Raw genomic sequence first — 27,247 nt, forward strand, 5'->3', positions numbered from 1 at the left:
GTGATCCCTGGCATTGCTCCCAAGACCTCCACATTATGTCTTCAGAGTCGGGACATCCCTTCACCTTTGCTCCTCAGTGCCCACAGTCTCTCTCATGTTGTATCATTTGTGGAACAATCAGTATCTGCAGCGGCCTCCATGCACCATTGTTAAAAAGTACAAACTAGATTTTAGTATTGTCCCACCTGGCTAGTCAGCAGTAGTGCACTTGGTGCTAGTGGACGTGGTGTTACTGGTCAATACTGTACACAATGGCCGGGTGCTGAGAATATTCCAGTTGCAGAAAGTTGACATCTTTCCTCAAATGCGATCAGCTGACTTGAGCTAATCCTGTTTTACAAACCCTGCTTCCATTTACAAAGTCTTGTGAATTGATTTCAAAAAGTAACATTGAAATTACCTTCAGAGTTCTGACCATTATTTGTCAATCAATCAGAATCACAAAAGTGACAGATCGTAAGTGATAGGAGCAGAGTTAGGCCATTCGGACCATCAAGTCCACTCCGCCATTCAATCATGGCTGATCTATCTCTCCCTCCTAACCCCATTCTCGTGCCTTCTCCCCATAACCTCTGACACCTCATAATTATAACACTATAGCTGGTAGAGCTGTTGGCTGAAAGTGCCAGAGACCTGGGTTTAATCCTGACCTTAAGTCCTGTCTGTGTGGAGTTAGCACGTTCTTCCTATGACCACGTGAGTTTCCTCTGGGTGCTCTGGTTTACCCCACATCCCAAAGAAGTGTGGGTTTGCAGGTTAATTGTTCTCTGTAAATTGCCCCTAGTGTGTAGGGAGTGGATGACATAGAACTAGTGAACAGGTGATCGATGGTTGATGTGGACTCGGTGAGCTAAAGGGCCTATTTCCATGTATCTTGGCAAGATACCAACTACCGGCCACACTTCCTATGTTTTTACCTGTCTCAAGAAGTATTTCATTGACTGAAATGCACTGCAATCATCCAGGAAACCAAAAGATGCTGCATGAAGCAAAATCTTTTCTTAACACGTCATGCCTAGATTTAAACTCAGCAGATCATCTGATACCCAGCAAGTGCCTTTCACATATATGGTGGAGCTGCTTTATTTATAATTTCTGTGCTCCAGAGATTGCACCATGCTTCAAAAAGCCCACTGCAAGGAGTTTCTTCAGCTAGCCCTCGCTGAAACCTATTTTCTATGTTCTGCTTGAACCCATCCAGGTAAATTAAACTCGTCTGAAATCGTTACAGCACAGAGATCTTATAGAAGTTTGGTGTTGTTTTATTTAACTACAACAGCTCCCATAATAGGGAACATTAGAAATAGTATAGCATCAGGTATTATTAAAAGCTAAAAAGGAATTATATTAGGTTTCTTGATGGGAAATGCTAGACTATTGCAACACACTATTATAGTCCTTGAAATCTAGCAATTTTAAAGACGTTTTTTTTCTTAACTATAACTTCCAGCTTGGAGTCAAAGACAGAGCGTTCACGTCATTCGCGGCCCTGTTTCCACCAATCGCAGCCCGTGTTTCCACCAATCGCGGCCCGTGTTTCCACCAATCGCGGCCCGTGTTTCCACCAATCGCGGCCCGTGTTTCCACTAATCGTGGCCCGTGTTTCCACTAATCTTTCCACCACCACGCACAAGAAGCACAAGAAGTGACAAGACAGACACCATTGTGCAGATGCCGAGACGTGTGTCCAGCTCTGGCTGAACAACTTCTAATCTTGTATGTGGACTCGATAAGAAGAAGACTTCAAGCCTTGTATAATCAGTTGCAGTTCTGATTCTGGATGTACCTCACCTCACAAGGCCTTCCCTTTACCATTGTTATTCTTCATAAATCCATGTGTCAGTGAGTCAATGTTCTCAAGTAGTCCTTTGTCATCAGTTTTCTACCAGCTTTGAGCTCTGAGCTTAAAAACACCTGGAGATATTGTTTCTACTCCTTGGGAAGTGATAGTGTAAATTGTCTCTATTTGTGAAGTAAACAACCTATCTCAAAGATTCTTCATCTTATCGATACAATATGTTGAAGCAACTCAGCGGGACAGGCAGCATCTCTGGAGAGAAGGAATGGGAGACGTTTCAGGTCAAGACCCTTCTTCAGACTGAGAGTCATGGGAGAGGGGACATTAGAGATATGGAAGGGTAAGGTGTGAAAACACAGATCAATGGGGCAATGATTCAGGAAATGTAGAATGGTACATTGTCAGCTGAGGGGAAGGTGACAACGAGGCATACAATCAGTAATATTTAATCAGGAGGACAGTGAAACTAGTCAGAGAACTGGGATGGCAAAGGGACGGAGAGAGAGGGAAAGCAAGGGTCATTTGAAGCTAGAGAAATCAATATTCATACCACTGGGTTGTAAACTGCCCAAGCAAAATATGAGGTGTCGTTCCTCCTATTTGCATGGGGCCTGTCAGATGAGGAGTTTTGATCTTGTAGCTTGATTTGAAAAGATGCTTTAGGTCCCCCAGTCCTTCCTGGTCAGTGGTTATTATATCCTAGTGTCACGTAGACATTTCTCTGTAACTTTCAGCTCCATGGTTGTGAATCCTTCAGCCTTATCTTGTTTAGAAAATACTGTAGCTCCAATTCCATTGTATCATGCAAGATCTGCCCACATCTCTATTTATCAAAGTTAAGGATCCCACAGAGCTTTTTAATAACCTTCCTGTCCAGTTCTTGAAGGATATTATAAAGGACTTTCAAAGTCTCTTGCCCATACTTTCCCAACTTTCTGATCCTTCACCACCTCTAATATGACTCAGTTCTCTGCATTTTGCTTCTGTTTTTCCAGTTGTGTTTCACACCTCCCTGCCATGTTTTGCCTCTGCTATTTTGTCCGTCTCTCTGCGTCCATCTGAAAGCTGTTGGTATTCATCTCCAACAGCTGGTTATTCCATTTCCACGTCTCACCTTCTCTGCAAACATTGAGATTATACCTGGTGTACCAAGGTCCACGTTTATTACTATTTATGAAGATCAGCGATCTAACCCTGACCTCTGGGGGACAACACAAAGCAGTTCCCTCAAAGCAAAACAAAACCACACATCACAACACTCACTGTGCCTGAGCTGACCATTTCCACACAGCCGTCGCTCCCTGGATCCCAAGGGCTTTAATTTTGCTTACTCGTCTTTTACATATACTTGTCAAATGCCTTTTTGGATATTTACATATACGTCATCTATGCTACTACATATACATCATCTTTGCTACTTCATCAACTCTCTCCTTAATGCAAGCAATTGTGTTCACAAGTACAACAGCGGTAACTAAACTCAGACATACGATTAGGATAGAAGTGCTATCATTGGTTTTAAGTACTCAACATAGTTGTAAAACCAAACAGTTTGGATAACGTGATTGCTCCAACTGCACATGGCTATGATCATGCATGGTCATTACTTGCAGGAGTAGGCATCCAGTTACAGACGATTCATTCCCTGGCAGCCCTGCAATGAGTGCACAATGATGCTTTATGTACACATTTACCTTCAGTCTACGGACTCCTTTGGCTCCATCTGCTGTTCCTGGAATTATCATCATCCTAAACCTTTTCTCTTAATAGATTACAATTTCCTGGGTTGATATCCATCTTGTTGAAACTATCTCTTCCAACAACTAGTGTTGAAAACATAGCTCAAAGATTTTGTGGGTGAAATTAGTTTCAATCTGTGGGGCCGTGGCTGAGTGTGGCGAGAGGGAAGCTGATGTGTGAATGGTTAACTGACAACAACATCCGGGCAGATCAGGTAACGTGGGTTTTAAACAAAATATTATGGGCAGGATTCAGATGAAGGGAAATTTGGAAAATGAATGAAAAAGGACAAGATAAGGGTTCAGGCAGTGATGGGTTACAGAAACTAGAGCATGATGGGAGGGACAGTGTGTACAAACATAGGGGTACATTAGTAAAACGCGGCAGAATAAATATTCAAAGGTCACATCTAAAAAATTCACTGACTACAATGTGCTGGTAGTAAAGAGATGAATATGCGGTGAAGGCAGGAGAATGGGGTTAGGAGGAGAATGGCAGAGTAGACGTGATGGGCCGAATGGCCTAATTCTGCTCCTATTACTTATGACCTTATGACAAGGTGTGATCTGAAGATGACTACAGAGATATGGTGGCACGGTGACCAAAACCACGAACTTGGCAACTCAGAGGAGCAGTAGCTGTGTTAGTTGACGATCAGAACAAGAACGGCAATGATGTCGACTCAGAATCAGCTTGGGTTGAGGGAATCAAGAGATATGGGGAAAAAGACGGAACGGGGTACTGATTTTGGATGATCAACCATGATCATATTGAATGGTGGTGCTGGCTCGAAGGGCCGATGGCCTACTCCTGAACCTATTTTCTATGTTTCAATGAAATAAAAATGAGCAGAGGAGCTGAGAATAAATAAAAAAATAATGGGGTCTTGTAAGAAAGGTACTTCCAAAAATTGTGGTTGATTTTCATTTTGAGGATGAACTCAGGGTGCTTTCGGCATGGTTTAATCTAAGAAAATATAGAACCAGGTTCACGAGATTGATCCCTGGGATGGCGGGACTGTCATTTGAGGAAAGATTGAAAAGACTAGGCTTGTATTCATTGGAGTTTAGAAGGATGAGGGGTGATCTTAGAGAAACATAAAAATTACTAGACCAAGTGGGACCCGTTGGGTCCCTGTCACACGGGAGGCCTAGTACCCCAACGCAAACCTTCCCCAATGCAATATTCCACCACTCACCCGTTCCCCCAATGCAATCCGCCCCCCCAACGCAATATTGCACCACTCACGCATAGCCCCCAACTATGCAGGCACGGCTCATTTCCCCTCATCCCCCAGCACTCCCTCCCACTCCCCTTCCTTCACACAGGAGAGGGGGGAGAGGAGAGGGGGGAGAGGAGAGGGGAGAGAGGAGAGGGGGAGAGGAGAGGAGGGGGGAGAGAGGAGGGGGGAGAGAGGAGAGGGGAGGGGGAGAGGAGAGGGGAGGGGGAGAGAGGAGAGGGGGGAGAGAGAGAGAGAGAAAGAGAGTGCCTTTTGAATTCAACCCAAACAACCATTTGCAAGCAGTGCTTTTTTACTTCAAACTAACTATATTTTCATTTTCAAACCAAATTAAGGGTACTCACAGTGCTGTAGACATTTGTTCGGTGTCATTCCGAGCTCAGAGTGGCAGAGACTAATTGACAGAGCTCCAGTTTGCAGAGACTAATTGAGGCACACCACTTCCTGGTTTTATAGTCACTTCCCCTGCCTCCAGCGGGGGCAGCAGAGAGAATGGGGAATTTTGTAAAAACATTAATATCTCTGTCATATTTCATCGACGGGAAAAATCCTCGGCACACATACGGCGGAGGGGGGCTCTGAGCGAGGTGGCCAAAAATAACGGCCGTAGGTGGCGGCGTTCTCTCGGAAATCGCAGCACAGATCGCCAAAACCGGTCAAGAACAGAGTTTTAGTAATATAGATGAAAGGACTGGACAAGCTAGCTGATGGAAATATAATAATAATAATAAATTTTATTTATGGGCGCCTTTCAAGAGTCTCACGGACACCTTACAAAAATTTAGCAGGTAGAGGGAAAACATGTAAGGGGAATGAAATAAATAGTAGAGACATGACTAGTACACAAAGTAAAGACAGAATTCAATTCAAAACACAATATGAGGCAATTAATGCACAGATGAAAAGGGAGGGGGACATGGGGCTAAGGATAGGCAGAGGTGAAGAGATGGGTCTTGAGGCGGGACTGGAAGATGGTGAGGGACACGGAATTGTCCAATGTTGGGCTAGTCCAGAACCAGGGGCCGCAGTCTTAATATAAAGGGGAGATCATTTAAGAGTGAGGTGAGAAAAAAATATTTTCACCCAGAGAGTTGTGAATTTATGGAATTCCCTGCCACGGAGGGCAGTGGAGGCCAAGTCACTGGATGGATTTAAGAGAGAGTTAGATAGAGCTCTAGGGGCTAGTGGAGTCAAGGGATATGGGGAGAAGGCAGGCACGGGTTATTAATAGGGGACGATCAGCCATGATCACAATGAATGGCGGTGCTGGCTCGAAGGGCCAAATGGCCTCCTCCTGCACCTATTTTCTATGTTTCTATTAAATATCAACATAAAAACAACTGAAAATATGCAGCAAATCAGGCACTATCTGTGGAGAAAATCAGCCCTGAAATGTTCACTTCATTTATTTCTCCACAGATGCTTCCTTAAGTGCCGTGCAGTTGCCGCAGTTGCTGCTTTTATTCTGCATTTCTAGCAGTATTTGACTTTTGGTTATATTTAGGTTATAGTTAGATGTGAATATGTCATGAGATATTTACATAGTCAGTTAATCTTTGCCTCCCCTTTTGCTGTGAGATCAATGAGGATTAATTAATGATCTGATTGGGAAAGGTAGTCACATCCTCTGGGGAAACGTTATCATAACATGATCGACTTTCACTTTCTGTTTGAGAGTGAGGAACTAAAATCTGAAGCCAGTTCTTAGTCTGAAATTTATACAATGGAAGAAAAGAATGTCATGTAAAGAAGATAGACACAAAATGCTGGAGTAACTCAGCGGGCCAGGCAGCATCTCTGAAGAGAAGGAATGGGTGACGTTTCGGCTCGAGACCCTTCTTCAGATTGATGTCATGGGAGAGGGAGATACATAGATAAGGAAGTGTAGGGTGTGAAAATATTACAAAGGGGATGGAGATCAAGGACAATGTAGAATACATCATTGTTACCTGGGAGAAGGTAACAACAAAACAGAGATAAAATCTCCTCGGAGACAGTCAGACTGGTTGGAGAACTGGGAAGAGGGAGGGTTGGAGAGGGGGGGAAAGCAAGGGTTACTTTAAGTTAGATCCCCACACATTAACACTATCCTACACTCACTGGGGACAATTTACATTTACAAACCTGCAAATCTATGGAGAAAGGTAGGAAACTGAAGACTTTGGAGAAAACTCACGCGGTCTCGGGAAGAACGTACAAACTCCGTACAGCCAGCACCCATAGTCAGGAGCGAACCTGGGTCTCTGGCGCTGTAAGGCAGCACATTTACTGCTGTGCCACCGTGCCGCACACCTATAATGATCTATTTTTAATTAACTTAATGAACTTTAATGAATTTAATGAACTATATACTATATAATTAGTGACAAATGTTTCCCAAAAAACTTCTTGCATTTGCAGTGAGCAAATGAAAATATGAGAATGACAAATTCATTGCTAAAGACAGTTAAAGCATTGTCGGCGTGTGAAGTGTGCGCATGTGCGGGGCCTTTCCAGAGTGTGCACATGTGGGGGTCTTGGGTCAGCGAGGCCTGTGGAATCAGCAATATTTTCCAGAAGCTTTGAAGTTTTGTATTAGAGAAATAAGCTGCTTAAAGCTTAAATAAAGTTGAAGTAAATTACGAGTAGCGTAAAAGTTTCATTTGCCTCACAACAATTTAAGCAACTCAATCTTAGAAGTTAAGCAATGTGAGATCAAGATAGGAGAAACTATTGAAACCACAACACTTAGCAATGTTACAAAATTTTGAGATTTAAAAAATCAAGTCTGCAATTTATCCCATCAGATAAAGCATAAAAATAAGTTTAATTTGACACCTAATTCACTTTCATATCTCAAGCATTAAAATAGTTATGGCCATTTTCATACTCGGAAATTAGCATCTTGTTCCCTATTGATTTTCTATGGAGATAACAAAAAAGCTGTGATCGTGGACAGTCAAAAGCCCATAACTTTCTTAAAAATTAAGGGAACTGAATGAAATTTTCAGTTATCATAGATTGAAGCATGCTGAAACAAATATAAAATAATCTTACTTGGATGACCTGAAATTAAAGCATATAATTAGTTAGTTACCCAATTGTAGCTAATTCCAAACTTCAATTACTAGATCTAAACATCTATCTATTTCTTAATAAATGATTAACATTTTTAAATAGCCTAAGTGTCCAAATAATATTCACAAATAATTCACAATAAAACATGATTTTAAAATCTCATTTACATTAATTTATAGGCCAAATGGAAGGAATTTAGTGTTTAATTGCTGTAAATTAAAGTCCATTTAAATCAGCTTTCTAGTGGGATCCTGTGAACGCGCTGGTTTAGAAAGTTCACATTGCGGTAGATTTGTCCCCCAAATGCCCAGAAAAATACTGCGGGATATAATGGGCCCAAAATTAGCTACTCGCAACATTAAACTTTGTATAAAGGGATCTTAAGAAGCCCTTTTTAACGTAAAAATATACAGCCTACCTTCCGTTTTCCCCTGTATGAGATCCGACCCGTTGTCGGCGGTCGGGGGTTTAGAGGTTAATTTTTAAACTACTATAACAAGTAAGGAAAGCCCTTAAAACTAATAATAGCTCAAGCGAGGGAATCTTCCAGCGATATTTCGTTAATAATCAACTAGGCTGAAAAAACCGCGATTTGAACAGCCTAGGGAAAATCGCGTTTTAAACCCGCCCCCCCTCTAAACGGCGGCAAAATCGCGCACACGGGCTGGGACAGATTTTCAGCGACGCTTCAGGTAGGCTTTGCAACATACCTACAACACTTGGATCTAGATCCCAACTCACCTACTGCTGCAAAGGAATGGAAGCACTGGCTTCGTACACTAAATAACTTCTTTGATGAGTGTGGCGACAATGCACCAGACAGATTCAGGAATTAATAAGCTTCGTCTCTTCTGATGTATATGATTACATAGAGAAATGTACAACTTATGATTCTGCTATTGATGTACTAAGCAGACTCTTCGTTAAGACACCCAACGTAATATTTGCTCGACACCTCCTTGCTACTCGGAAACAAAAACCTGGTGAGTCACTTGATTAATTTTTACAAGAACTTCAAAGACTTAGTAAAGACTGTGCCTTCAAAGCAGTTACAGCTGATCAATATCGACAGCAACTTATTCGAGACTCTTTTATCAATGGTTTGGCGTCGCCTTTAATACGACTATTAGAAAAAAAACCTTGGATCTACAGTCAGCTTACAATCAAGCTTACTCATTAGGCTTGGCTCAGAAAAAATCAGATGTTTATGGCTCATCTAATGTGTATTCTGCTGCAACTACTACAAAAGACTCTCACCCATGTACTAATATGGAGCAAGCTGAAACAATTTCTACTGATAAACGTGCCCTTGCTGCAGCATATACTTATTCAAGAAGGAAGATTGATCAAAGCTACTCAACCTATGGAACGTTTGAGTATTGACTTCGAAGGGCCTTTACCATCCTCCTCTCGAAATGTTTATATACTTACCATAGTTGATGAATATTCGAGGTTTCCAATTGCCTTTCCTTGTCCAAATATGTCAGCTGCTGCGATTATCAAATGTTTGGATCAACTGTTTTCATTCTGTGGATTTCCAAGTTACATACATTCTGATAGGGGCACCTCATTCATGTCAAAAGATTTAAAGGACTACCTTTCTAATAGAGGAATTGCAACAAGTAAAACAACACCATATCATCCTATTGGAAATGGTCAGGTGAGAGGTAAAACGGAATAATTTGGAAAGCAGTGAAACTGGCTTTAAAGTAAAATGATATACCAGATCAGCAGTGGGAATGTGTTCTACCAGATGCATTACACTCCATCAGATCTCTACTGTCAACTGCTACCAATACTACTCCACATTAGCAGTTCTTTAACTTCAAACGGCGTTCTTCTAGTGGTACTTCTCTGCCATCATGGTTGACGAGCCCTGGGCCTGTGTTGCTTCGTCGTTATGTCCGATCAAATAAGAATGAGCCCTTTGTTGATGAAGTTGAACTGACTGATGTCAACCCTTCTTATGCACCTATCAAGTATCGGGATGGACGTCAGTCAACTGTCTCACTTCGTGACCTTGCACCATGTCCGGCGTCTCCATCAGCTTCCCTCCACCACCTCCAGTTTAAATCCCATTTGGAATATTTTGGAGGACCAAGAAACCCAGAAACCAAGAACCAAGCTCCGTCACTCCTTGATAACATTCATCGACAACTTCCTTCAACACTCCCATAACCCCCTATGGAAATTTCTATAAGAAATTCTAAAATTGTAAATGTAAATAACAATATGAGTGAAGTTGATGACCAAGCAATATATCTACCACCAGCTATGGAAGCACCAGTATCTCCTGAAGCTCCAGTGCTGCGACGGTCATCAAGACGTACTAAACCTCCTGACCGTCTCAACTTATAATAGGAGGGGAGAATGAAGTGGGCGCATGAGCGGGGTCTCGGGCCGGCGAGGCCTGCGGAATCAGCGATATTTTCCAGACGCTTTGAAGTTATGTATTAGAGAAATGAGTTGCTTAAAGCTTAAATAAACTTTAAGTAAATTACGAGTAGCATAAAAGTTTAATTTGTCTCACAACACCCTGCTAGCAGGTAATCTAACAACTGATTTGTTTTGGTAAAACTTGACGACTACAACTTCAGGCAAAGATTAGCATTGCAAATGTGAACATTTACAAAATGGCTGTAACTCTGTTGAAAGAAACAACAAGCTTTTGCAGCAGGGAAAAGTAATTTAGCAAATGAGAAAAAACGTTTTTAATTGCATTTCTGGATAACTGTCGTGTAATTAAAACAGGATTTGGGAGTTGCGGCAGCCCCGTGAGATGGTTTTAGTGATTAGTCACCAAAAGATACTGCAGTATTATATCAGTCAGTGTTTAGATCAGCAGCAGCAACAAAGCTCCAACTCTGGATTCTGATTTTATTGCATCCAATTACAGGGAGCAGGATTAAGTTTGCCAAATATTAAACCACTGCAGTTCTTGCTGGTGTTGCTTCAAGGTCAGTCACACAATAAAAACTCCTTGATTGAGAGGCATGCCTTTGGGTCTGTAACTAACCCCGTTTCTGTGTACTTGCTGTAACATTTTTGCCGTTACTATATCACTGGTATTGGACCCGAAACTGACACAAAACATTTATTACTTGAAGGTGATGTGTAAAGTAAACGGTGAATGGAAAAGTGAGGTATTGCAGCTGTTATCTTTTGAACTATCTGCTACTGCGTGTACTAAGCTGGCCCTGGCAGGGATTTTTTGTTCCCATGAATGAATGGGCCATAAATCTGCCATTGCTGACAACATCAGTGCTGGCAAAGTGGAGGGGAAATCTGCAGGAGAAGCATCTTATGGCCCTTGCATGCCGAAAAATGGGTTCAATAAAATGGAGGTGATCAGTGCTTATTTATAGGGAGAGCTAATCCATCCAGCACTGACTGTCAGAGTTTAACCTGGTGTTTTCCCATCTATGCTCAGTAGAGCATGATCATAATGCAGCTTTACGAGCATCTGCCGTTTCAAATCACACCAGCAGTGGAGGCAGCAAGGATGTGTTATTCAGCTAGTACACTGAATGAAGAAGCTACTCCTAATTCATGTTCAGAACCTTAACAGTACTAAAGGTGGAATGCACCACTAAGCAATAGGACTAGTTTGTACCATAATGACATGAAAATAACTTGAGGTGTTATATTTCTCAAGATATCATAGACCAAGTAGAACACATGGTGATAAACTATATTCAAGATTTCTTCTAATAAATAGCCAATTCTAATTATTATTTCCATGTGAACACAAGTGTACTGGAGCAGATTGGTAACGGGAAGTGAATTTGTGCATTGAATCTATATAAATTGGTCAGCAGTTAAATGAATGTTGTCTTGTTGGAATAGGAGGCTTTTAATTGATGGACAGCATTGCTGGACTGTTACCACCATCTTTCTGGGAAAAAACAATTAAGGTAAATGTTTTAATGATGTGATGATTATTGTAAAAACATCCTTATCAATTGCAGAAAGGGGAAAAAACTGTTTGAAATGTCAGAAGTAGATTGAATTGAAGTTGACTCTCGGTTTTGCGTCTCAACGTCCGTGTAATGAAGAGAGGGTGAGCACACATATTGGAGACTGCGGATGCTGGAAATCTAATAGAGCGGTCGTGGGAATCTGTGGGGAGATAAAATGCGTTAAAGTCACTTTCACTACTTTCTGATTCCCCTCGGGTATTTACCAAAGATCGACTTGCTCAGAACCCATCTCAGTCCAACATTCAGGGTGACAGAACTGAAACATTGACGGTTTCTCTTTCCACAGATGCTGCCTGATGTGCTGAGTTTTTCCATCGTTTTCTGTTTGTGTTTAAACATTCCCCAAAACTGTACACTGCTTCATATAAACGTAATCAGCTTTTATAATTTACAAAAGGAGACAGAGTGCTGGAGTAACTCAGCGGGTCAGGCAGCATGTGTGGAGAACATGGATAGGTGACGTTTCACAGAGTGCTGGAGTAACTCAGCGGGTCAGGCAGCATCTGTGGAGAATATGGATAGGTGACGTTTCACAGAGTGCTGGAGTAACTCAGCGGGTCCGGCAGCATCTGTGTAGAACATGGATAGATGACGTTTCACAGAGTGCTGGAGTAACTCAGTGGGTCAGGCAGCATCTGTGGAGAACATGGGTAGGTGACGTTTCGGGTCATTTCAGGGTTTATAATTTATACTGTTTTAAAGCACACAATGTAAGCTTTATTAGCTGAAGTTTGAAGGAGGTGAAATATAGAAGGATGTAGGGTAGCCCTGATAGTAAAGAATGGAGTAAAGGCCGAGGGAGTAAAGATCTTAGCTCAGAAAATCAAGAGGTGGAAACAGTTTGAATGAAGCTAAAGGGCCTGTCTCACTTGGGCGTCATTTGCGCGTAATTTATGCGACATCATTTACGCGTCACGACGCACGTGATGCGCGCATGGTGCGTGATGATGTAGGCAGTGACGTGCGGTCACGCGCGGCACCTCGGGATTTTGGGATGTACAAAATCTTTGTGCAAATGACGACCAAGTGGTTCAGGCCCTTAAGAAACAGTGTTGGTAATTATACAAACAGTAGTGGCAAAGCAGGGCATCATGTTGGGCATGAAGTCAGGGCTGTGTGCAACAATAGTTATATGTGAGGGACACAATGACCACCTTTATAGTGAGGAGGATGAATTCCATGGAGAGGGTAAGAGATAGTTTTCCAAATTAGCATTTGGAGGAACCAATGAGGAATCAAGCTATTTCAGATCTGATATTGTGTAATGTACTAGGATTCATTGATTATCTGGTGGTTAATGGGACGTTAGGAATTGGTTATTACCAAATGATGAAATTTTCTATAAAATTTAAAGTGACTGAATTCATTCTAAAACCAGGATTTTCAATCTATATAAACTCAACTGACATATAGGATCGTAGATTGGAAAATTACATTTAATGGCTGAGTGTAAATAACCAATGGCCAATATTTAACGACATAAGATTTGATTTAGAAGAAATATATAATCTAATTAGGAAAAGCAAATCAAATGGTCTGACTATGGCAATGGGGGCAAGATAAAGACAGTGCTAACTGAAACCATAAGGTGAATCATTCTCCCACAATGCCGCAGTTTCTGGAATTATTTCTGGGGTGAGGGCGGAAAATGAACCTGCTCTGGTAGGGTGGATGGAGAAAGACCAGGGACAGTCAGCCTGTCTGCCTGGCAGCCAGCAGCATGGACAAAACTAGCAGCTATTCTGTCTGTCTGTTTGTTTGTTTAGTTTATTTGTCATTTGTACCGGGGTTTTGTGGTGTGCTATTCTTAGGAAAGTGGTGATAGTGCAATTAGAAAACAATGGTAGGGTTCAGGGTTAGACTAGTGGGTCACTCTGAAGCCCTCACTATTCACCATTCACCTCAGTGATTTGGATACGGATAAGGGTAATATATTGTGGTTTATTGTTACTGTCGAGGGCAGTGTGGGCTTGAGGAGAATGCAACAAGGCTTCAGGTGGCTAAGGAGAGATTAGTTGAATGGGCACAGGCACGATAGATGGATTATAATTTGGAAAAAAGTGAGGGAATAATTGTGGGAATCTGCTAATTTACAGTCACAGGTTAATTAAACAAATCAATGCACTGGAAGAACTCAGTTGGTCAGGCATCAGTTTGTAGAAGGAACCCTTTTGAGACGTCGTCTGTCCATTCCCGCCACAGATGCTGCCTGACCTGCTGAGTTCCTGCAATGTCCACAAAGGGGTAGAGGAGAATCGGTCAGTACCCTGCCTTATGGAAAGGCCGTTCAGAAGCCTGATGCCAGAGGGGAAGAAGCTGTTCCTGAGTCTGGTGGTGCGCGCTTTTAAACCAGAGCCTGTCCCTTTAACAATCCGTGTGGGAATGCACTGCACTGGGATGTTCGATGTATTGGGTAGGCTGGATATCAAATGGCAAATCTGTAGAAATCCATGAAACTCGAGTTGATGATTCTAGTCTGCTCTCTGTTCATTATCGAGACTGAAGCTAAGCCCGCCTTACCTTATCCCAGTGTCCCCAGTCTGGCAGGAGATGAGTGTGAACTCTGGTGTTCACCGTATATGTCAGGGGAAGCTAGTCCTACAATGGCCACTTCCGCGAGCCAGCTGTTCAGCAACTACTGCAGAGAAATCTTCTCCGTGATCTTGTGGTACAATCACACACGTGGGAATTAACACAACACACTTGAGTTACTACCTGAGCCATGTGACATCTGTGGGGAGACTAATTTCTATTGATTGGAATTGATACTTTAATCGCATTTCATATTTACTCTGTGTTTGAGAACCCATTTCCAATATCAGAATTAAAATCCTTGCAGCCACATAAAACTGAAGTTCTTGCTGCCTGACCTGCCCGAGAAGAACGTTTGATGCAAACTCTTCTACAATTCCAAAGATTGATATTTGCAATGACACCTTTTGAATGCATCCTTATATTTCCCCTGCATATGAATTATCAGAATAAACTGGTAAATATAATCTATAGTTTGACTGAAATGAAAGCCAACTGATCTTTCTGTGCCACAGAATACATCTGCTGCGTGGAATGTTTGAATATTCTAGTCTCCAGTGTGTGTGTGTGATCTGGCTGTGTCCAAGCTGATCCTGATTTTACCAATATCCCAAAGTGTTCTTACTTTCGATCATCCTTCCTTTAGTTACAAATAATGTCACGACTCATAAAATTCAAATAGTCAGTAATATTCACTGAGGAATGGAATTCCTTTCCAAGGAATTAAACCCTGAAATAAATGCCTGAAAGTTGCCTCCTGACATTTTCAAATATATTAGCAGAAGAGGACATAAAGCTAATTTGGGAATGAACACAGGTAGGTGTATGACTGTTTCATCTTGTGCTGAATCCAAATAGGTATAAAAAAATTGCAAAATGCAGTGATCTTCAATTAGTGGTCATTGGTTACCAGGTAATGTTTGACAGCAGAATCACCATTAGCAAAAGTTCAAATGCTACACATCCTTCTTTCTTTAAATAATATTTCATTATTTTTACCCAGGAGCTGACTAGGAAGAGCATTTGATCATAATTGACCATTGACGTGTCTCCAGAGTCGGAACCAACTTCTCTGCTAACCATCCTGCTGTTGTGAAGATTACACAGATGGTTGCAGAGACCATAACTATTGACCTCCAAATACTCTCCGCAGCAGACTAGATAGTTTTCAGAGATTGATTCATTATTTGCCACTCAGATTATGCTGTTCCTTCTACATTTGGCCTTTCTTGTTCACTTATTTCAAGTATTTATCAGGCTGTAAATAAAAAATAAAATACTTTCACTGATAAAAGATGCAGAGGCAGTTCCTGCTCACTTCACCACTGACATATGGACTCTCTGCACATCTAACAAATATTTGTCCCTGACTGCACACTATGTTACCTTCCAAGCACAGTCCATTGGGTGCTGTACTAATGATTATCACGCTTTGGCCTTGTTAGTGGGTGAAATCACAGCTGCAAACATCCTTCACTTTTTACAGTTCCTGTTGAATGAGTGGACTCATTCCAATAAGCTGACAGGCAGGATGATTATTACAGATAATGGTGTTAACATGAGGAAAGCTGCACTGGAAGGTAGTTACTGTAATATACATTATTTTGCACACGCACTAAATCTTACTGTGCATAATACTCTGGAGGACTACAAAACCATCAACCGACATTGTTGCCATTAGTTGAAGAAACCTGGGGCATTTCTATCTTTCTGAGAAAGCTATTGAGCAGCTGGAACAGTTCTAAAGAGAACATTATGTGCCAGCACATCTGATACAGGACACGACAATGAGATGAAACTTTGTGTTTTTCATGATAGAGCACCTAGTGGAGCAAATAAAAGGCTGTATATTGCGTGAGTGTTGAGCGTGTGATTGGAGGCAACTCACATCATCTACATAGACCATGCCGAGTTGTTGCCCAGGCTGCCAGAAGCCAATCATGAGCCATCCAGGAGAGCATTGCCGATATCTGCACAGTAAATAATATTTTAATGAGGCATCGTTGTGAGGGTAGAAATATATATCAACTTTAATGGTTGAACTTTACTTGGTAATTTTTCTTTCCATTAAATGCAGTTTAAAAAAAAATCAGGAACAATTTTATGAGATGACCATGTCTGCTCCTGAGTTCTTGAACATGATATCTGCTTTACAGGTTTGTATTTCTGCCATGTTCTCAAACGTGAATACTTGTGCCAAAATGTACAGTTCTGTGTACCTTGACAAGGCCTTGGCCTTGGCCTCACATTGACATTAGAGGAGCAATACTGCCAAGGAGCATGGCGGATCTTCTGAGGCTTTTAGACCAACAAGGCTACACAGTTCCCAGAATTATATAACTGTTTTCCTGACTGAAATTAGGTGAAGGAGGGATGACAAAATGAGCCCTGGGTAGCGCAGGGAACATAGAGCGTTCAGAGAGCAGAGTGTAGAGTAGAGAGCATAGAGCCTGTGTAGAGCAGAGAGCGTTGAGCATTGGGCATGGGGCATTGAGTATAGGGCATTGAGCATTGAACATAGGGCATGTTCATGGGGAATTGAGCATTGAACATAGGGCATAGAACATAACATGGAGCATGACAAGGAGAAGTGGAAACACACGTGGCTATGGCAGTGAGTCTTGGTTAAAACATGGTGGTAGGGCTGCAGAATAGGAGGAATCAATCAATCAATCAATCAATCAATCAATCAATCAACCTTTATTGTCATCTTGCAAGCAACAGTTGTACAGTGCAAAATGAAAAGACATTTCCCAGGGGATACCGGAGCATCGCACATGAAATTTAAAACATTTCACACATAATAACATTAAAAACAATCCAGTCCCTGATGGAACAGTATAAATAGTTAAAAGCAGGTAAAACATAACGTTAAAATACAGTAAAACCAATCATAACAATGTCCGGGGCAGCTGATTTGAGTGGCCAGTGCCAGTTATTAAAGTGTCCGTGCCAAGCCGCAGAATCAAGTGACTGTGAGTACAGAGTGACTGTTTAGCAGCCTCACAGCCTGTGGTAGGAAGCTGTTTAGCAGTGTTGTAGTCCGGGCTTTGATGCTGCGATATCTCTTGCCTGATGGCAGGAGATCCAGTGTATGTGGAGGGGGTGCAGTTTGTCCTTAGCAATTCTCTGAGCTTTTTTCAGACAGCGGCTCTGGAACAGTTCTTGTACCGAGGGTAGGGAGACGCCAAGGATCCTCTCTGCTCCCCTCACTACCCTCTGCAGAGCCTTCCTGTCCGAGCAGTTGCAGGTGGAGCACCACGTATTTATGCAGTACGTGAGTACAGACTCCACCGTACCCCTGTAGAAAGTCCTGAGGATGTTGGTGGGGAGTGAGGCCTGTTTTAGTTTCCTCAGGTTGTGCAGTCGCTGATGGGCCCGTTTGACGGTCCCAGTGGTGTTCCTGGATCAGGTGAGGCTGAGAGGGACAGTAGTGAGAGAGGGTGTTGCAGAACCCCCCTTGGTGAGAGGATTTCTTCAAGTAGACATACCTTGAGGAGGTTTCATGCTGGAGCAGACCAAATGTGCAGGAAGGTACTCCACCTTTCCTTGGTCATCGGTCCCAGCTCTGATTTGTTCTGAACCTTTCCACGCCCCTAGTCCCCCTCTGCCCTGACTCTCATTCTGAAGAAAGGTTTCAACCCAAAACATCACCTATTTCTTTTCTCCATAGATGCTGCCTGACCCGCAGAGTTATTCCAGCATTTTCTGTCTATCTTCGGTGTAAACCAGCATCTGCAGTTCCTTCCTAAGCCATTTAATCATTTCAGTGGAGCAGAAAGTCCAATGGCAGCTAGACTTAAACTTCTCAGATGAAAATTTGTTATTAATCCAAAAATGTCAGTGATGAGCTTAAGTATATGATATTGTGAAGTAAATGAATAGTAAATGAACAGGATCTTTCACGTGGAACACTCACATTATATTCCAATAGAATTCTGTAATGCCTGCATGCTCTTTAAAGAATAATTTTCTTCATGGGAAATCCGAGAGAAAGATGATTTGTGTTCTCCAGTACTTGTCAATAAACAAGCCTGCGTCTGAATGTATCAAACATCCTCTTTTCTTGCATGAATCTAAAATTCCTGTATCAACTCTTTTTGTAGTTCTAGGTGGAAACTGAAGGTAGTTGAGGCCAGTTCATTGGCTATATTTAAGAGGGAGTTAGATGTGGCCCTTGTGGCTAGAGGGATCAGGGGGTATGGAGAGAAGGCAGGTACAGGATACTGAGTTGGATGATCAGCCATGATCATATTGAATGGCGGTGCAGGCTCGAAGGGCTGAATGGCCTACTCCTGCACCTATTTTCTATGTTTCTATGAAATCACAGTCACAAAATGCTGGAATAACTCAGCAGGATAGGCAGCATCTGGAGGGAAGGAATGGGTGACGTTTTGGGTCGAGACTCAAGGTTCTGCTCAAGATTGACTTCTTGCTAGCCTTACAAGTTCCTTATTTTCAGCGTAACCTTGGGAAAAGTTTACCTTGAATATAAAACTAGAATATGGAGTCATCCCATGCCACACTCTACCTACCTACACTCTGTTTTTATAAAATCATCAGCTGAAGAGGAGTCTACTCTGCACTACCACAGATGGAGCAGGGAGCTTTGTGATCCAATCAGCCTTTAAACCATTAAAATACTCACTACTTTCTAAAAACTGGATTGAAATGATATTGAAGTAATTTCTACATATGACACTATAGCTGGTGAGATGCTATCAGTTTTCATTGCACACAGAGTGCAAGCAAAATGCTGTGTTCCACAAAGACTGTTTTGTTGCTTTTAAATATCACTAGACCAAGTTCCCCCAATGAAATATTCCACCACTCACCCATAGTCCCCAACTGCGCAGGCGTGGCTAATTTCCCCTCATCCCCCGGCACTCCCCCCCCTCCTCTTCACCCTCCCTCTTCTTTCCCCTCCCCCACTACCTACCTCATTCCCTCCCTCTCCTTTCCCCTACCCTCAGTCACTCCCTCCCTCCCTAACCCCTTTCCCCTCCCTACCCCCCTCCTCTCTCTCTATTTCCCTGCTCCCCCACTCCTCACCTCCCCCTATTACACTTCCCCACTAAACACAATGGTTAAATAACATTAAACAACAATTCTCGCCCTCTGCTCCTCCCCTCTCCCACTCCCTCCCTCTCCTTACAACTATGTAACAAATCTCAATGCACTGGGAGTCCTGTCATTAGTTATCATTGTAATGGGCAGAGCAAGTATTTTATATAAATGAGATCCTGCCAACAGCCAGTGCAAGTTCAAGTGATTTTTCTCAAACTGGATTTTCGGAAGTTTAAAATTTGAATAACTTGTAAAATATACCACCAATCCGAACGAAACTTTGATAAAACACACCACAGGACAACTGTGAGTAAGATGGGCCAAAGATTGTAGTGCTATCATGTACCGTTTTGACGTAGTTCCAGGAGCACATGGACAGACACACACAGATAGAATCACAGACATAGAAACAAATCAGATAAGAGTTTTAGTAATATACTAGACTAAGAGCAGACCCGTTGGGTCTGCTTCCCAACACAATCTGTGTCCCACTGACTGACAGGAAGGACACCATTCTGTGCATGTGCATTTTTAAAGATTTTTAAACCATAATAACTTTTAAAATATACAATCGATCGGAAAAAAACTTGTTGCACTTGCAGCACAGCAGAATGGTGAGTAAGGTGGCGAAATATCGTAGCGTTATCGTGTACCGTTTTTGCACAAATAGAAAAACCACGGAAACCAGAAGAGCACAAGATCAGAGTTTTAGTTATGTATAGATAAATAGGTAGATAGATCAAAGATAGAGAGAGATATAGTTATAAGATAGAAGATAGATAGATAAGATAGATAGACAGATATTCCTCCATTGTTAATATATTTGTTGAGGTTTTTGAGTTTCCAGATCACTGTTAACTAGTGGGATGGGTAAATCTGTCACTGATGTTATTAGTGACTAAATTGCCCAGTAATGCTGGCATGAAAGTCTAGTAAGATAAATTAGTTTAGATAAAGAGGTTCATAAAATAAGAAATAACAGAAATATCTAATGTGATTTAGTGTAATTTTAATAATGATAATATAGACAGAGAAACAGAAAGTCGGTATTATATGCGTGAAATCAGGTTATTCTCCACATATGTTCTTTTCCTGTTTTAACTGCTCCATGCAGTAAACTGGGGATTGGCTTAATTCCTTGTTTTTAAATTGATCTGTTAAACCTCAGGTTCAGAACAAAATTTCTCATTACAAACTTTGTGGTATTCTTCAATATAATTACATGGCTTTTCAAATATTTTGAGAGCAAAATCCAATATGGAGTGATAGATGAGAGACTGGCGGTGTAGCTGCTGCTTATTCATGTTTTACAAAAGAGTATAGATTTATTTCAGTAAACATATCAAAAAGACTGCCTCTTTTAATTATGATCTTGTTGTATCTGCAAACATAGTGCAATGTGACAAAACAATAACAACAAGCACCAATTTATAACTGGGCATTATTTATGAAACTGTCTCTGATGTTCTCAGCTAACCAACGGCAAAACTTGGCAGAAAAACAATTAAGTCCCAAATACTGTGTATGGAGAGCTCAGTGAAAGTGTTGGTTGGTAGAATCAGTCCGTGAAGAACCCCTACCTGAAGTTACTGGAGTGCATCCATTTCACATCTATTTCACTCAAATGACTATCTCCTGGGGGAACCCATCACTGCTGATTATTCTACAATAGTATGTCTTGTTTCAAAACTCACTGAGTTAGAAGTATCTAAGGATTGCAAAATCCAAAGTTATGTTTAAAATGTTAACTCATTCCACTGGCACTTATTTTCTGAATGTGTAGGTACATTAGTATTTGTAATATATAATTTGTAATGTATTTAGTAATAAGGAACTAAATTATTTTAAAAAAATAGTATTTGTTAGTGTTAAATATTGACAGTATTAGTTTTAGTTCCATGTTGGGGGGGAAATATATGGAACAACATCATCTGATATTTGAAGTACTTACATTCATATTAAACTGTCCAATTACCTTCATATTTGGAATCACTGGTCATGTTTATTGTATTGCCATTATAATCTGTGAAAGAGCCACTCTGCTTGCTCTAATGAGGTGGGGGAGGCTTCTGGTCTTTGACAAGCTTTGAAAAACGGAACCAAATCTTGATAAATTTGTCCAGCTTTAGTTGGACAGAAAAGCTGATTTATTTTTTCACTGTGGAAAATAGTTGGTAATATTTGAACCCACATTACCTGACTTAGAGGAGATATCTGACACCAGTTTAGGGGAAATACATCTGCTGTCTGCAGGTTAATCAATATGCCCACACAAGGGTCCAGCAGAATTTCTAATAGGATCCTGAAGTCAGTGTGTAGGATCCATTCAGGTTATTAATTGGTTGATCTTTTAATGGATTTTGGGAATTAATTGCTAGAAATAGTAAAATTATAGGGCACAAGGAATTTTTTTTTCAGTTAGAAAAACAAATATTCCGTGAAAAGTGGAAAGTGCTGAAAATGTTCACATTTTTTTTTTTATTGGCCCATATTTCAAAAGCAACACATTTATTCTGTAAAAGGATGGAAATGACTGGTATTGCATAGCAATTTGTGATGAAAAATTTACTCTGACACAATTTGAAAAATCTATAGCTAAAATCGTGATTCAAATTCATTTCCATGTCCAACAGCCTCAATAGCACATATGTCAAATTAATACGCAGACGAGGCATGTAAATACTCACAAACTCAGACTTGTAAGGATTATTTTTATCTCTTAGAAAATTGTCAGCATTGATGGGGGCAGAGTTGAAGAATCCTTTTCAGTGCTTTATCATATTCCTAGAATATACCTCTGATGAAATTATGCAATTCAACATTTTTAACTCTAATTATCAATTTATGTGACATTGTGTTTTCATCATTTCATGCTCTATTTTCTCAAGAAATAAATAATTACCATGAATATGTGCAGATTTCTTCCCCCTCAGTCTCTTGTAGTGAAGTCCCAGAGTTGATGTTGAGGATTAACAGTTTCCTGAGCAAACTCGTTTCTCACGACAGAGGCTGTTCCGTGTAAAACTTTATCTGGCAGAGAGTGTCATATTTCCTTCTACTTTCATCCAACAATTGAGAGTCTAAACAAGTGTTTAGTTCACCTCACTGATCTAGTTTTCAGCACAGAGGGACAGCAATATCACATTGATTGCTGTGTGTACTTTTCTTTCATTGTTTGGGTACATTGTCACTCTCGCTGTGTTCCTCTCATTTTATGGGTATTCTTTCAGCTTTCATCATCCGATCAATGATGTGTTCAATATTTTTCAGGTCTACACCAATATCAGTTTCTACCTATTAAATACCTTTTTTATAATCAATGTTGTGCTCTCTTAAAGAGGGAATTAAATCATTTGGTTTGCATTTTAATCGATCTCTGCTACATCCCTTTGTCGACATTAACTGATCTTAAAATGTCTTTCTTTCTGTTGCAGAAAATAAGATGAGGGGAACATATTTCTTAAGTCAGAAAATTCTTTGAGGCTATGTTTTATAGGCTTGACTTAACCAGCTAACTCGTTTTATGTCAGAACTTCCAAAGCTGATTCCTTGCTATAACTGAAGTTAAAACCCATCACTATGACATTACAGCTTCAGATAACCACACTCATTCATAGTGACATTTACATTAAAATGTTGATCTTCTCAGAAGTACAAAGATATGTTAAGTTTCATTTGAAGATGATCAGAACAGACTGACAACTATTTCTTTGTCTTTGAAAATATTTCAAACAGCAATGTGCAAAATGGTTAAATTATTGGACTTGAGATCCACAAAAAAAGCTAGAATTCCCTTGTGGCATCTGTGGAATTTAACTGTTCACTACATGAATCTGGAATGAAAGGCTTGTGTATGTTGTTGTGGCTGTAACATTATCTGTCTGTCTGAAGGTCCCACCTGGCCCTTCCAGGAGAGACATGTTCTCACATGGACTGGCCCAAATGCAACTTCCAACCACGCCATCCCTCAACAACACGTGTCAAACTGCCTGTTACACTAAAACCCAACATGGTGAACCTGGATAAAGAGAAAAATAACCTGCAGATGTCAGAAATCTAAAATAAAATGGTGGAGATGCAGAGCGAGCCAGGCAGCATTTTGGAGTTAGAAACAACATGTCAGAACTTTCATGAGTTCTGTTGATAGGTTATTGATCTGAAAACGTCATTGTTTCTCCCTGCACGAATGGTCCAAGCCCTTATTGGGAAATGTATGTCAAAGTTCAACACCTTGGTATCTTCATATCCTGTGCTGTACTGTTCTATGTCTACGTAAACACTGACGTCCCTGGCGAGTGTACAGATTACAGCAGCGTATCTGTTACTCTGTGGAGTTCAGAGGGTCAAGAATGAATGTTTAAATACCCTTGTGCTCACACTGGTGAAGATGTGCATAAGCCCAAACCTGGTGGAGAGAATGCTAACTCCCCCTAGACAACAGGAATGTGATAAAGAAAGGTATTAAAAATACCTTCATTTTAAATTATTTGTATTTGTTGTCCTGTTTTAAATTATTTAACAGCGGTTTAAATATTATTTTTATTTGTTTTAAATAATTTATATGTTTTTAATGTTTTACTTCATTTTTAATAGGATTTCAATGCTTTCTATTCTCAGCAACATTAATAGGCATTCCAAAAGCTTAAAAGCTTTGACAGATTGCAAAATTGAGGGATTGGATTTTCTAAAGGTATTCTGATCATCTTTGTGGGTGGGTCCTTGGTGGTTCAATGTGCCATTGTGCAGGACCCTGACATTGCTGTGGGCTCTATGATGATCTAGGTCAGTAGTTTTGGCCTGGGTCAGGTCAGGTCAGAGCAGATTAGTTGGGGATTGGAGCTGTGAGCATAGGAGTAGACTCTCTGAAATGAGATTGGTCCACAAATGAAATAACACCAACACTTTGGACGGCAATGATTCAAGGAAAGGTTTCTCTACCTTCATCAATGCAAATAGAGGTGGGCATTGATTATAAATGTATGAATAACAATCAGGGGAAATGACTAGGCTTCGTCTCCTAAAGACTAGGTACTGTTTTTTTTGGGGGGGAAATTATAATATTTGTGAAGGAGCCTATAAAGATAGAAACATAGAAGCATAGAAAATAGGTGCAGGAGTAGTCCATTCGGCCCTTTGAGCCTGCACCGCCATTCAATATGATCATGGCTGATCATCCAACTCAGTTTCCCATACCTGCCTTCTCTCCATACCCCCTGATCCCTTTCGCAACAAGGGCTACATCTAACTCCCTCTTAAATATAGAAAATGAACTGGCCTCAACTACCTCTGTGGCAGAGAATTCCACAGATTCACCACTCTCTGTGCAAAAAATGATTTTCTCATCTCGGTCCTAAAAGACTTTCCTCTTATCCTTAAACTGTGACCTATAAGATCCCCCCTCAATCTTCTAAATTCTAGCGAGTACAAGCCGAGTCTATCCAGTCTTTCTTCAAATGAAAGTCCTGCCATCCCAGGAATTAGTCTGGTGAACCTTCTCTGTACTCCCTCTATGGCAAGAATGTCTTTCCTCAGATATCAACATGTATTTGATGAGTGATTAGTTATAGCCACTGCAGCCTTCCCCAAATCATGATTGACATAGAGTTTTGAAAGGATCACCTATGTGTTTCATTAAACGAAGGATAAGTATAATGTCAAACTCTTGGGATCATTTGTGAAGATATTGCCATCACTTTTGAAAGTTTATCTATTCCAACCATGTGTTGGTATGGTTGCTAATGCTGTTAAATGCCTTAGATAATGTACCCTGACAATATAAAACGTGGTTTATTAAACACATCATTCAAAATAAATTGAAAATGACTGCCTGGTGGCTCAGTAGCAGTATTCTTCCTTGTGATTCAGAAGATTGTGAGTTCAATCTCCATTGCAGTACTTGAGAACATAATATACATGTCATTCTAGTGTAGTACCAAGGACAGACTGCATTGTTAGAGGTGCAGGTTTTAGATAAGAAGCTAAACGGAACCTTCGTGTTTAGTTGATTATAAAGAAGTCTACCACGACACTGAAAGACACTGTGAGTTTTACATGTGTGCTAGCCAACATTTATACCTCAACAAATACTTGCACAATGCCAGAGGAAGTGATCGAGGCAGGTCCAACAACATTGAAATGGACATTTGTACAGGTACATGGATAGGAAAGATTAAGTGAGATATGTGCTGGGTGCAGGCCAATGGGACTAGCTTGGATGGGGCATCTTGGTCGGCCTGGATGTGTTGGACCGAAGGGCTTGTTTCCTTGCTGTATGCATCTATGATTCTAATTGATCACTTATCCTTTGCTACCTATGGCCGCTTGCTATATTCAAATTAGCAGCTGCATCTACTCACAGAACAGCAAGCAAACTTCCAACGTTATTAATTGAGACCTCCTAAGAAAATAATGGAAGCTACGTTAATTTTCATTTATTAAATAAAGAACATCAATGCATTAAGATGCAGACCTGCAAAACTTAGACACATCTTCTTCCCAACTTCCCAGGGACAATTTCTTCCCAGCAGAAGTTTGGAAGCGCACACCACCAGATTCAGCATCAGTTTCTTCCCAGCTGTTATCAGGTAACTGAACCATCCTCTCATCATCTAGAGTGCGGTCCTGACCCCCCATCTGCCTCACTGGAGATCTTCGGACTATCTTTAATCGAATTGCAGCGGACTTTATCTTGCACTGAATGTTCTACCTGTTATCCTTTAGCTTTAAACTGTGGACAGGTTGATTGTAATCATGTAAAAAAATTTCTTTGACTGGGATAGCACGCAAACAAAAGCTTTTTACTAATAAACTAAATTAAACTATACATCTGATGAGGAAAACCAAAGAATTAGAAGCAAAGCTTTGCCTGCCCGTGGATATTGTATTTTGATATCAGATGTCCATTGCATTTTGCATGACATTATCACGGGTTGGAGGATCTCGTTTCTTCCTTTGGGGAAGGTGACATTTGCTTGTTTTTGATTCATTTCTGACAATCTGTGGGCAGTTCTGTAGGTACAGATTTAATGCACAAAGATCTGTGCATGAGAAATCTTCCTTTAAATAAATGATAGTTACTTTGATGGGAAATCTTTCCATTTCACTCATTGCAAAAGGCTGATAACATATCAACCCTACAGGGATGCTGGGTTACTGGTCTTTCACACTCATCGAATAAACTCCGTATTCTTGCTGTCATTGGAGCTCAACATCAGGCTGATTCAACCGTCTCATATTACACTTCATGGTTAAACATCAGCTATAATGTTCGGGGACAACAAATAGCAACATCATAATACTTTATTGATGTTGATATCATTAACATTAATATTTTGGTAAGTTAGCTGGAATTCTTTAAAGCATTATTTGGTAGGAAGTGATTTTTATAACAAGTGACAAATCTATAAATATTTTTGGTGACACTTTATGTCCTGGAGGTTTCGATGAGTTTCATTGACATTGAAAGCTGTTGAGTATAAATCTGAATAAATTGTGTTTAAAGTGAAATCTGCAGCATCAAAAACACTCAAGTTAGGAAAAGATAATCAAAGGAATAGGTGTTTCCTCTGAGACATATATTCACTATGCATGAAATTATGCACAGGGTAATGGCACTGTTGGTTGGGTGGAAGCAAACTTATCCTTTACTGTGCCTTCTCTTTCACATTACATCACTGGTGGAAATAGCATAAAGGTTGTGAAGTACCAAACTCGAGTTTGTGTGTGAGATGCGATCAGCATGACCAAGACTCCTCCTTACGGGAAAACATGAACATTGGAATACAAAACATCCGCGCTACGTATAAATCTTTAGATATTCGTGAGGCAAGTGTG

The sequence above is a fragment of the Amblyraja radiata genome, chromosome 17 (assembly GCF_010909765.2).
Source record: "Amblyraja radiata isolate CabotCenter1 chromosome 17, sAmbRad1.1.pri, whole genome shotgun sequence".
In the NCBI taxonomy this organism is placed as follows: Eukaryota; Metazoa; Chordata; class Chondrichthyes; order Rajiformes; family Rajidae; genus Amblyraja; species Amblyraja radiata.